This window comes from Euprymna scolopes, chromosome 1 (genome assembly GCF_053919585.1).
Source record: "Euprymna scolopes isolate OS-2025 chromosome 1, ASM5391958v1, whole genome shotgun sequence".
NCBI lineage: Eukaryota > Metazoa > Mollusca > Cephalopoda > Sepiida > Sepiolidae > Euprymna > Euprymna scolopes.
The window spans coordinates 27131836-27146814 of record NC_136482.1 but is presented as its reverse complement, the minus strand read 5'-3'; the positions used below and the strand labels follow the sequence as shown (position 1 = coordinate 27146814).

The window sequence follows — 14979 nt, the reverse complement described above, 5'->3', positions numbered from 1 at the left end:
AAAACCTTGAATAACAACATAACATTAACAAAAACCGACTAAGAATTGTCCTAGTGACATATGGCCAAGTGGTCCTAGACGTTGTATCAAAGTTTACAGTTACCCAAAGGTGCTGAGTTCAATCCTGAACGAAGGCAGTAAAAAGTAACATTCAAAACAGAGAATCAGCAACTATGTCCCAGAGCCTAGCTGGTGTCCGAACACGGTGCCCCCATAAGAATGATAAAGGGTTGGGTTCGAGACTCCTAACAAACGGTTCCCCAGTTTGATACAAAAACACCTGATGAAGGCCGGAGGGCAAAACGGCCGTAATGTTGCGACAAAAACAAACAAGATGAGGAAGTCAGTCCGACAATCTCAATCAAGATTTAATTATGTTAAAATTTTATTATATAAGATTTTAATTGTATTAAAATTTTATTATATAAGAATTTAATTGTATTAAAATTTTATTATATTAAATATAGTTATATTAAAATTTAATTATATTAAAATTTAATGATATCAAAATTTTTTTTTTTTGCAAACTTTTTACAAATATTTGACTTTACTGACAATCTTTACTTCATGGGATTTTGCATAAAAAAACTAATAAAACGATTTAGAGAAAATCACAAGGTTAACAGACAGACAGGTTGACCAACAGACGGAATAACGAACAGATGGGCTGACAGACAGAAAGATGAAATGACTGGCAAAATGTCAAAAGGACAAGAATATAAGTAATTTTCAATGAACATAAAATGAGATTTTTTCTAACTATATAGAAAGAAAACTGTCGTCAATCCTGAAATACGGGTGCAAATAAGTCGTTGCAATATTCTAGTATTCTCCCTCATCTTTCAGTCGGGGTTATCAGGTGCTATCCGGCCGTGGTATCAGCCGATGTTTTAGTTACTGTGTTTTTTTTATTATGTCGGGTGATATTAGGAATTAATAATTATTAACGCTGACAATTCTCTCTACGTGGAAAGTCCAAAACATCCGAACTTTTGAAAAATTACAGTTACTCCCACGTCACCCTTTATGAGCGAAATCTCATCGACGGGAATGCATGTTCACCACAAACAAGGTATATTGCCACTTGGACGTAAGGGGCTACTATCCTCGACCATGTTTAGAGGAAAAGAGCGAAATATCGGTTTACATTACACTGAAACTTCTGCACATCAGTATAGTCAGGGAAGCAGGTAACAAGGAGGGAATTCCAAAGTCTAACTGTTCGAGAGAAGAAGTTTTCTGACATTTAGGGACCTCTACACTGAAGTGACAGAATTTTGTTGCTAATCAGGTTTGTCGGGAGTATGTACACTGAGGGGATACAGAGCACACCCCAGTAAAATACTTATAAAACATGCACAGGGATGAAATATTACAGTGATGGGACAGGGGTTACAGCTTAAGTGACAGTGCGGGACCCATTAGATTGGCGACTGTCTAATAAAGAGAGAGAGTAGTGGTAAATGCCCAACCCAAATGTGGAAACGATATTCTATGCATAGGCGAATGGTGGTTTTATAGAGGTACTCTCAGATGTGAGTAGTCTTCTAGCACGCTAGAAGGAGTCCACCTTTTTTGCAACGACCTTGGCAATGTCCTCAATGTGTTTATTTCAGTTCATATTGCCGTGAATGTTAGTCAAAGAGTTTGAAAGAATAGCTCTCAGGTAGAGCGTTATTAGTCATGGTTATCAGTGGTTGAGAAAGCTTCTTGTAATTATAAAAGGAAAGAAGCTTAGTCTTAGTAGCATAAAATGCTACCATCCATTTATGGCTCCATTCCCCTACGGACTAGAGCCCGTTTTCTTAGGATTTTTCCACTGTCTTAGATATGTGTATATCTGTTATGCCTCATGAGTCGACCCCTGAGGCACTTCTGCATTAATATTATGCTGCTTGGATGTACGCCCTCAAGGAAAATAAGGATCTAAATTTATTTAGCATTTGTTCAGTAATACCCCATGATTTAACTTTCATTAGGAGGCCTTCACGCCAGAGTTTTTCAAAGAATTAGTATATATCAAGGGCGACAACTCTGACTTCCCCTGCCTTATACAAAGCATGGTATTTACCGTCAGAAATGACCGATAAGATATCGGCAGTAAAACGGTATTTCCTAAATCCATACTGTCGGCCAGAGAGAAGATTAGCTTTGTGAGGCGATGGACAAGTTCTTGATTGATTAATAACTCAATGATTTTAGTGAAGAGATGGAGGAGACACAGGGTGATAATTGAGTGGATAGAATTCTTTTAGCAGAGGAAGTTTTTCAGCTATCAGGAAACCAACACATTTATTGTATAGTTTGAAAAATACAGGAGCTAGCTCAGTTGAGCATTTCTTAATTAGTATGATCAAATCCACACGCCTTGAATGTTAAGTCTTTTAAGATACCGCGGACATAAGATGGAAAGGTTTTCAGATCATCAAGTGTGTCTTCAGTCTGCATAATTGAATATATAAGGGCGTTGTTTGCTGGGTCTAAGATGGAGTTGGAGGTGGGACGCAGCGCCGCGATATTGTGGTTTACGGACAAGTAGTTCTAGGAAAGAAACTTTGCTCATAAAATGTTCGTTTAGTTTTAAGTACAAATAGTGATTAACGGAATTGTGGTTAGTTGTTATAGCTAGACGAGTGTTTGTTGCTAATTTTCTATATGTCATTAAAAAAAAAAACGAAACGGAAAAACGAAAACCACGAAATCGTTTTGGACATGGAGATACAAACAGATAAAATTATCCAAGCAAGAAGACCGGATGTCATAATTTTTTACAAGAAAGAAAGAAAATGTCAAATTTTGCCGTCCCAATCGCGCACAAGGTGAAGATCAAAGAGACAGAAAAACGAGACCAATTTGCAGAATTTACCAGAGAACTGAAAGAAATATGGAACATGAAGAAAACCAATATAATACCAATAGTTGTAGGAGCATTAGGAACAGTCACAATGAACTTGGAAAAAAAGACTAGGAGAAATAGGAATCAAAGGGGAAGACTCAGACTATGTAACGGATAGTAATGTCGAAAAAAAAAATAATAAAACAGCTGAAATCTTAAGGAACGCCCTCGAATTCGGAATTTAATCTACAGGAATAACAAACGCTAACCGGATGCAAGCAAGAAAACTGAAACCGCAAAATTATAATAATAATAATAATAATAATAATAATAATAATAATAATAATAATAATAATAATAGTAGTAGTAGTAGTAATAATAATAATAATAATAATAATAGCATAAATAATAACATGAATAATAATAACATAAATAATAACATTAATAATAATAACATAAATAATGACATTAATAATAATAATATCACTAATAACATTAATAATATTAATAATAATAACATTAATAATAATATTAATAACATAAATAATAATAATAACATAAATAATAATAATAATGACAACAACAACAACAACAACAACAACAATAATAATAATAATAATAATAATAATAATAATAATAATAATAATAATAATAATAATAATAATAAAACAATCTCCTCACTAATAAAGGGCATCAGCCTAAGATGATACCACATAAAAATAGTCGTAAAGGGACAAGGAGGATGGAAAAAACAAAGAGGGAGATTAATCAGACCTCTACTGGAAGAGTGCGAAGAGTAGTGAGACTTTGAGAAAGCATGTTGCAACCCAAATTCCAGTGAAGGCAATGATCATTACCAGCGAGAAATCGATGATAAGCGGCTACTGCGATAACGCAAACCCATTTGCAAAAATTATCAAAAGATGTGGAGAATGGTGGAAATCTGGGGAGATTTGTTGTCACTCAAACCACAGGGAACATCAACGATTATTATCACTGACCACGCTCTGATGATGAGCTGTGTGAGAACTCCTAGTGAGTACAAGAAGAAGAAAAAGAAGAAGAAGAAGAAGAAGAACAACAACAACAACAACAATAATAACAGCAGCAATAACAACAACAACAACAACAACAACAATAATAATAATAATAATGAAAATACTCACAGTTTGATAAAAAAACAACTCCTCGTCAATTAATTTGTCGGTGGGAAACGAAATACGCCGAGGCTTAAAAGAGAGAAAGCTATTTAGAAAGAGCGTAGCTTCGTTTTCACAGTACCGCCACCAGGTGGCGCTCTCGCTAATTCAATGAGATTTAGTTTCTTTAATCCGCATGTGAAATGACATAGGAAAATTGTTGTGCGATTATATTTTGATAATGATTTTTTATGAATATGTGAAAATGTTATTTTTTCTGTTAATAAGATCATATTGTGTTTAATTAAGCAAACATTGTTAATTAGAACTAGTTCTGCTGATTGATTATATCTAATGAACGTTTTCGTGTAAAAAAATGAATTTTCCATATATATCACTAACACGAATCATCTTCATATAAATAAAATAAACAAAAAAAATTTGGAATAAAGAAAATAATTTTAAAAAGTAGCCAAGAATGCACGTCAGTCGACGTAAAAGAACAAACCTGTGCGGTTCCAGAAGAAACGTTTACAATTTAAATTCCTAACGCCCGACTCTACATGCTTAAAAATTTTTTTCTCCAGTCTTTGTGTTTATTTGTTTTCGCTACCCAAAGAGGATTCGACAAACAATCGAAATTTTAGTGAAAAAAAATAAACATGCATATACATAAACTATCACACACACACACACACACACACACACACACACACACACCCACACACACACACACACACACACACACACACACACACACACACACACACACACACACACACACACACACACACACACACACACACACACACACACACACACACACACACACACACACACACACACACACACACACACACACACACACACACACACACACACACACACACACACACACACACACACACACACACACACACACACACACACACACACACACACACACACACACACACACACACACACACACACACACACACACACACACACACACACACACACACACACACACACACACACACACACACACACACACACACACACACACACACACACACACACACACACACACACACACACACACACACACACACACACACACACACACACACACACACACACACACACACACACACACACACACACACACACACACACACACACACACACACACACACACACACACACACACACACACACACACACACACACACACACACACACACACACACACACACACACACACACACACACACACACACACACACACACACACACACACACACACACACACACACACACACACACACACACACACACACACACACACACACACACACACACACACACACACACACACACACACACACACACACACACACACACACACACACACACACACACACACACACACACACACACACACACACACACACACACACACACACACACACACACACACACACACACACACACACACACACACACACACACACACACACACACACACACACACACACACACACACACACACACACACACACACACACACACACACACACACACACACACACACACACACACACACACACACACACACACACACACACACACCACACACACACACACATATATATATAAACTAGCATATAAAAAAACAAAAAAAAATTAAACAAAGATTTAAAACAGGTCAAGACACTATATATCTGCGCTAAATAGGAACGGATCAGCCGGAGGTCAACTGGGCCTTTGTCCTGTAAGTGACTGCTCATGGACTGATTAGGAAGGGTGCGGTGAATACTAGAAAGCTGATTGGCTCACTAAAAACTCAATAGAAGGTGCGTATATAAAAACGCGAGACAACCACAAAATTTTCGCATAAGCCTCACGAATCCTAGAGTGGATGAAACGCGGAATATTCTGTGTAGCTTAATCGCCATATATATTTTATAACTTACTATATATATATATATATATATATATATATATATATATTCGTTGAAGATGAAGACTTAGGGACAAAGCAAGCGAATGAACTATGTTTATAAGAAAAACGGTGGAAAACATGGTATACTTGGTTGGCAAGTAGTTAGATTATTAAATTCTCTTTTCATTATACTCTATCTTTTAGGACCACTAAAGTACGTTAAAAAAAAAAAAAACATCGAATCAAGACAACACTAACAAACAAATTTTAGGAACTCAAAGAAAGCGAACGTTCGCTGGTAGTCGAATGGAAAATAGTAAGACAAGCAAACACATGTAGAGACCTAGACGATCCATGTAGATTATGCCTTCATGAAAAATTTGCTATCCTATACTTTAAAGAACCCCAACATCTATTAAACTGTAGGAGAGAAATAGCGAACAACTGTGTTCACAGGATAAACTATACTCTAGGATAGCGATACAAAATAATTTTAAAATTAACAATAACAACAGAAAATAAGTAAATAAAATAAACATTCATATACATAAATTATCATATATATATACATATATATATATATATTTAAAAAATCATATTTAACCACACCTAGGTTTAAAATAAGTCAAATCAATAGATATCTACGCTTCCCGCTAAAAAGTGACTGCCCATTGGCTGATTAGAAAGGGAGCGGTGGAATTTAGGAAGCTGATTGGCTAACTAAAAACTCAATAGAATGTGCGTATATAAAAACGCGAGACAACCACAACTCTTTGCATAAGCCGACGAATCCTAGCATGGATGAAACGCGGGATATTCTGTGTAGCCTAATTGCCATATATATTTTTATAATTTCATATATATATATATATATATATATATATATATATATATATATATATTAGATTGACTGTACCTTAAATTTGATCACGTAAGAATCGATAATTTTGTCCTTTAATCTTCAAGTATAATGAGCAATGGCTGATTAATTGCTGTTTTATGGGTTGAAATACATTCACTCTTCACTTATAGTTGGCTGTTTTTAACCCTAAAGCAGTAATTTTAGTTCCTCACACCAAGTGGCTTCATGCTTTGTCTGAAACGATTTCCATAAAAATTGTGTTTTGTATTATCAATACAGTTTTCGAGATATAGACACAGGATAAATTTCATAAGTAAGAGCGACTGTGACTTAGGCCTGTTGGATTCAATTTCAGTACGAATACTGAATCATTAATATTCTTCAGAGAAGGTATAAATAAATATATCGTTTTAAAATATAGATTTAATTACAGGATTGACTTGACTTATAATGTTTAGTTGTGCAACGCGTCTAGAATAAAGAAAAATCTGAAATAATATATATATATATATATGTATATATATATACATTAAATAATATGAAATAATATATATATATTATTTCAGATTTTTCTTTATTCTAGACGCATTGCACAACTAAACATTATAAGTCAAGTCATGATCCATTCTATACCTACCAATAGATAGCTTTGTATCTTCATTTCATAATCTTGTTGTCCTATTTTATATATATATATATATATATATATATATATATATATATATATATATATATATATATATATATATATATTCCTCTTAATCTCTTTCGTCCCTAATTAACACAACGCTAGGCGCCGCATCTTCCCCATGCTACCTAGCACCTTCTCTACTCTTCTGATGAGAAGCATTTGGCTTGGAAATGCCCTGGCATAAAGAGTCCCTTCTATCCCCCAAATTTCGCCTGTATTCCATTATTCAATAAATGATCCATTCTATATCTACGAATATATAGCTTTGTGTCTCCATTTCATACTCTTGTTGTTCTATTGTATAAGCTCCAATAATTATTGTTGAGCTTGGCATTATCCGGATAAGCCTCCTTTGTGGAGTTGAACTTTCACTTTTCCTTTTACATTAAGCTATATATATATATATATATATATATATATATATATATATATATATATATATATATATATATATATATATATATAAAGTTGAGTTTTTATCGCTCTGACATTGATATTAAAAGCCCACTTTATTATTTAAAAATCAGTGAAACGAAATTCTTAATATACTCAGTCATGGATGTATAAGCAGCTACATGAAGGTTAATTAATTATCAATTTCTGATGTTTTCTACTTGGTTTTATTTAACGCTTAGTTCTATTTATTTATAGGTTTTACATTCTGCACAATAATCTCTCGCCCTGTCTCTCTTTATTTATGTATATATATATATATATATATATATATATATATATATATATATATATATATATACTTCAATTACTCACATAAAATTAATATACGAAATATAGATTTATGCGTAAACTTTAAGTATTCACTTCAAAAGTGCTCAATACGTAGGTAGAGCTAGTTAGTTAGTTATAAAATATATATGGCGATTAAGCTACACCGAATATTCCGCGTTTCATCCACTCTAGGATTCTTCAGGCTTATGCGCGAATTTTGTGGTTGTCTGTCCTTTTTATACACGCACCTTCTATTGAGATTTTAGTTAGCCAATCAGCTTTCTAGTATCCACCGCGCCCTTCCTATCAGCCAATGGGCATGCACTTACCGGACAAAGGCCTATTTGACCTCTGGTTGACCTGTTCCTTTGTGTATGCTCTATTTTGCCTGGATATCTAGCTTTAAATTTAGGTTAGTTTTTTTATGTTAGTTTATATATATATATATATGTACACATAAATATATATATATATATATATATATATATATATATATGATAGTTTATGCATAATCATGTTTATTTAATTTATTTATTTGTCTATTTTCTATTGTTAGGTTAGTTTTAACATTATTTTGTATCGCTATCCTGGAGTAAATTTTATTCTGTGAACACAGTTGTTCGCTATTTCTCTTCTACAGTTTAATAGATGTTGGGGTTCTTTAAAGTACAGGATAGCAAATTTTTCATGAAGGCATAATCTACATGGATCGTCTAGGTCCCTACACGTGGTAGCTTGTCTTATTATTTTCCATTCGACTACCGGCGAATGTCCGCTTTTCATATATATATATATATATATATATATATATATATATATATATATATATATATATATATATATATATATATATATATATATATATGTTACCTTTCGGTGTGTGTATGCGAAAGGTCTCTACCAAAAATTCTCTCAAAATATTTGGTCTACAGACTTGAAATCTGATATATATACGGTATTTGGACATGTAGCTCACTTTTAATTTGGTATTTAGTCTGCAAAATTGCTGCGATAGTGATTTCGTTGTACAGAAAAGATCTACAAGGGAAGATTTCTGCCTATGAATTCAGAATCTAGAGTGGAAAAGACAGATGATTTTATTTTATGATGAAATAAAAAAAAAGATTACTTAAAATTACAATTCTTTCATTTACAGTTTCATCTTCACCTGAACGTTTAACATGGAAAAAAAAAGGGCGGAGTGGTTTGAATGAGTGCGGTGTTGTTTTCAGTGTTGAATAATCGATTAAAATGTTACTCATAGAAATGAATCGTTTTTATATACAACTACGTTGGAGGTCATAGTTTACAACCCTTCGGTGGGCGTGGCGACTTTGATCGGTTTCAGTTTAACAGTTGGATGATTTGATTAAAAAAGCTAAAACGATTCAATTAGATCACAACGCATTGTGCGTCTTATAAGCGTTTTTATATTACCAATGCTTGCCAATTTGTATCTATAGCTCGAATGGCATTTAATAATCTTTGCCTCATTTATCTAGATTTGGGATTTAAAAGTAAAAGTTTTTTCCTAGGCATTTCTAGAGACCCGTGGGAGGTGATAGTAGTTAAGTGGTTAATGACACGAACTGACAACATAAGTTGTGTTAAGTTCGAATCCAGTTCTTTGCAGAAAACACTTTCACTTAGAATGTTGACAAACTCCACGTGGTCTCCCTCATAAATACCCGATGTCTCTCTAGAAAGAACTAGAAAAATATCGATGAAACCAATGCTACTAACGAATTCATACAAAATGGATGACCCAGAGAGTGCTTCATGAGTAGTTCGTTAGTTATAATATATATATATGGCGATTAAGCTACACTGAATATTCCGCATTTCATCCACTCTAGGATTCTTCAGGCTTATGCGCGAATTTTGTGGTTGTCTGTCCTTTTTATACACGCACCTTCTATTGAGATTTTAGTTAGCCAATCAGCTTTCTAGTATCCACCGCGCCCTTCCTATCAGCCAATGAACATGCAATTACCGGACAAAGGCCTATTTGACCTCTGGTTGACCTGTTCCTTTGTGTATGCTCTATTTTGCCTGGATATCCAGTTTTAAATTTAGGTTAGTTTTTTTTTCTTTTATGTTAGTTTATATATATATATATATATATATATATATGTACACATAAAGATATATATATATATATATATATATATGTGTGTGTGTGTGTGTGTGTGTGTGTGTTTGTGATAGTTTATGTATAATCATGTTTATTTAATTTATTTATTTGTATATTTTCTATTGTTAGGTTAGTTTTAAAATTATTTTGGATCGCTATCCTAGAGTAAATTTTATTCTGTGAACACAATTGTCGCTATTTCTGTTCTACAGTTTAATAGATGTTGAGTTTCTTTAAAAATTGGTCGGAGATATGGTCAAAGGTGGAGGCTGCGGTCAACGTGTGGCTTCCTAGGAAACTTTCCTTAAAGGGTAGAGCTGAGGCATGCGTCACATATGTCTTCCCTCTTATCCTTTACCGACCGGCCGTACTTCCTCTGCTTGAACAACACCTAACAGCTATTGTCAAACTCTTGTCTTTGCTCCTTTGGGACATAGGACGAAACTGGGTGAGTAGACAGGTCTGTATTCAATGGCCGTGTGAGGGAGGTTTGGGAATGCCGGACTTGAAGTGTCATCTAGACGCTGAGAGGCTGGCCTTCCTTAGCCACTACTTTCAAGATGATCAACCGTGGCACCCCGCGATCACTGCCGCCTTTCGCGACCTTATTCTCGACCCCTCTATTGAAAGTCGTCGCAGGCCGCAAGGAGATTCAGCCATCCTGAAAGAGTGACGAGCCGCGCTAAAACGACTACTAGGGTCCAGCGACCTTGTGACTGCAACCCATAGGGAACTCCACAGGGATCTAGTGAGGGGGGGGTGCCGAAGACTCACTATGCTCGCGTTTGGGTTGGCACCAGAGACAGATCCGCTCCGCGTGGAGCTGGGCACCGGGTTTCAGTCATCTGAACAATTGGAAGTTCTCTCTGACCTGGTGATTGGCTCGAAACGCGCTTCCCCTCAACAATATACAATGCAGTTCTGGTTTCTTGGAGTCACCGGCCGGTCCCCGTTGCAGGACGACGGCCGCAGAAACAACTGATCACGCATTTTTCGATTACCGCGAACTCCACCAGTACTGGTCATATGTTGGCGAGGTGACGGCTCGCATCGACCCCGAGCATCCTCGCCCGATTACTGTATCAAACCTAGTGGACAACGTGAGGCCGCCGTGTGACCGGGAGAGACAAATGGTTTACATTACGATCCTGGTCGTGGCAATAATGGTGATTTGGACGTTGAGACTGCAAGATGGCCGGGGGGGGGGGGTTGCTGCCTTTTTCTGATCAGGATCTGATCCCTTTCTTTAAACACCAACTACGGGTAAAGATCAGATGCGGCAGAAGAAGGCTGCATCGCGTGGCTTTTGAAAGAAGATGGATACAGGTAGCAAGTCTGTGTGTACGAAGAGGGGCTAAATTTTAATACGTGTTCCCCGCCTAGGTGTAGAGCGCGCGGTTCTGAGCTTTCTGTCGGACCCCCGCCCTCTTCCAATTCTACTTCCTTCAGCCTCTCAGCCAGCCGAATAAAAATTTCTTTATTAGAATGCCCCCAAGACCCCCAACCTCCACAAACAACAATTTTTTCTTTTGCCCCCCACCTACTCTCGAAATTCAACCCAGCTTGGAGGAAATCAAATAAAACACTAACACCCCCGCCCTCACCGCCAATTTTTTCTTTTCTCCCCTAATTAGGACACAAACCCTCCCCCCTCTATTTAGAGGCTGCCCGCGAAACCCTGGTTCCTTTACAAACCAGAGTGGAACGAGTGGTCTAAAATTTCAGATAGGGTTGGGAGGGCCTTACTAACCGGTTTTTTTTTCTTTTCTGTTTTTTCCCCCATGTCTCTCGACACAAACGAAATTTTATTAATGTTATCTTTTTTGTATTTTTGATATAAATAAAAATGTTTTAAAATTGGGTTGAAGTAGGAACACCCCCCTCCCACCACACCCACATAAATACAAATTTAAAAGGGTAACCATGACAAAAAAATGCTGGCCGAGAGAAAAATCTTTTAAAATTTACAATAGAGACGAGATGGATCAACCAACCTCACCATCCCTCCTTTTTTTGAGTGGCTTGTGCCTAAGTTTTTTGTTCATTTTCCCAATTGTATTTTTTCCTGTGAATAAAAAAATTAATATCTCAAAGTGTAGTATCTGTTCCGGCAGATACTGCAAGCAAAGACCATATGTGGGGGCAGCCCCACATATAAGACCTTGGTCAATGTAGGAGAAACCCCTCATACCAATTATCACTATCCAGCTACCCTACTCCCCGGGGAGTTGGTCCCCATTTCTCCTTCACTCCTCACTTTAAAAATCGGCCTTGTGCCTAATTTACTCGGTGGGGGAGCAAATAAATACCCTGTTGTTCTTGGCCTTCGGGCTGGGATCACAGTGTAGTATCGGTTCCGGTAGATACTGCAAGCAAAGACCATATGTGGGAGCAACCCCACATATGAGACCTTGATCAATGTAGGGGCAACCCTTCATACCAATTGTCACTATCCAGCTCCACCTACTCCCCGGGGAGTTGGTCCCCATTTCCCCTTCACTCCTCACATTTAAAATCGAACTTGTGCCAAATTTGCTCGGTGGGGGAGCAAATAAATACCTTTTCTTGGCCTTTTGGCCAAGATAAAAGTGTAGTATCTGTTCCGATGTTACACTCAAGATAATTTGTCGTAGTCAATGGAGGGGAAACCCTCTATACTGAGACAATTATTATTCTTGGTCCCTACCAGTGTGCCCCTTTTGCCTTCTTTTCAAATCATACACTTTTTAAGTTTTACTTTGAAACTCGGACTACATATGGGGTACAATATAATATGAAATAATTAAATATATGAAATCTAAGTATATTAAAATATCATATTCAAGCATATTTTACGACTGGGTAACACCGGGTGCCTCTGCTAGTGTATATATATATATATATATATATATATATATATATATATATATATATATTGTGTCCAGAAAGTTGTTAGATGAGACAAGTCATTGGTACCATCGGTTTCAAGCCCAATAATTAGGACCGTTTATGGACTTTTTCTTATTTGTGTATGTTTACGCGTTTAGAAATATACAGAGAACCTCATCAAGCTTAAGTGCACGAGCGTGTATGAATGATACAATACGCCATCGACTTAAAACAAATCCCCATGTTTGGAAGTCGTCTGATAATTAGGATTCAACTTTGTGATTGAAGGCTACGATAACATAATACATCATTCAGCTGCATTGGAAACTAGATAATTGTGCATTAACAGCAAGAAAAAAAGTTTGTGAACTTATAAATCTCCTTATCTATATTCATAACTAACAATCCCAGCTTCTTTGCACATAAAAAAAACATATATAACCTACAGGGGAGTTTTAAGTATTTTCTAGACGCTATAATGCGTTTTTTTTTTTTTTTTTTTTTTTTTTTTTACTAAGGTGTCACCAACTACTTATGAAGGCCTAAAAGCTATTCGGGGGAAAAGGTTAAATAAGTGTCAGGTTGACGGTGAGAAAAACTGTGGTGATTGATAATGACAGTAGTGATTGGGCAGAATTCTGATTGAAATTTTGTATGGACATTTGTTATAATAATGTGTAATGAACTAAGTATTATGGTATTCGTTCTCTGCAACTTTAAGGATTAATATAATACAACGTTTTATTCACACAACAATTTTAACTACATATTTGCGGAGATATTATTTCAGCTACAGCCTAATGTATGCTAAGCTTCTTCAGGATCAAGTCGTTGCTAGGGAAATGAAAAAGACAATGATCAATTATTTGAAAACACAAGAGGAAGATGACCTCTAGAAAGAAATATATGAAACTTGCAAGACCCGTGTCCTATCGTTGCCCCGAGCAGTATAAAACTAGGATTTGACTTTAAAAATATAAGTGTTAGACAATCACTTTCGAAAACCAAAATTAAAAAGAAATCCATTGTCAGTAATTTACATGTTTTAAAAAGAAATTTCAAGTAAATCGTACATGATCTCGTTTGCCACCCTAGAAAATTTTAATTCTACTTTTTTTTTCTCGAGGACACAAGACCAGAAGTAATAGTGAATCTGGTTGGCTGGTTGGAGGGTTGTAATTTTAAAAATATGAAACTGAAGCTACAATGATAACAAAAACACAAATATAAACAATATATATATAAAGAAACACAGATAATAGAGTCTTCCCAAATGCTCAACCTAAGATGCGTGTATATATATATATATTTTTATTTTTTTAATTACATTTTCACCCCAAACAAGGCACATTGCAACTGTGGTGTAGGGGGCTACTATCAGGGGCAGACACTACTGGGGCTCTATGTTGGGATTTGAGCAGCAAAATGTTGGTTCACGTTACACTTGAACTTCTGCATGTCAGTACAGTTGGGGAAGCAGGGACCTGGAATGGAATTCCAGAGTCTAGCGGTTCTGGGGAAGAAACTACTGGAGTAGAAAGATCTTCTACATCTAGGGATCTCTACTGTGTGGAGGTGGGATGTGACAACAATACTCCATACATGGGCAAATGGTGGCCTTATAGAAGTACAGGATACTTTCAGGTGGCAGTAGTTTTCTAGCACGATAGAGAGAGCCTACCTTCTTCGCAGCGGCCCTGGCAATGTTTTCAATATAATTGTTCCAACTCATGTTTCCTGTGAACGTTAGGCCAAGCAGTTTGAAAGATGTACTCTCAGATAAAGAGTCACTGGCC

The 14979-nt window shown here is 36.2% G+C and overlaps 1 pseudogene; it reads left to right on the top strand.

The window, feature by feature from the left end:
- Positions 1-12872: 12872 nt before the first annotated feature.
- Positions 12873-13006, top strand: LOC145284493 (U2 spliceosomal RNA; annotated as a pseudogene).
- Positions 13007-14979: the final 1973 nt, after the last annotated feature.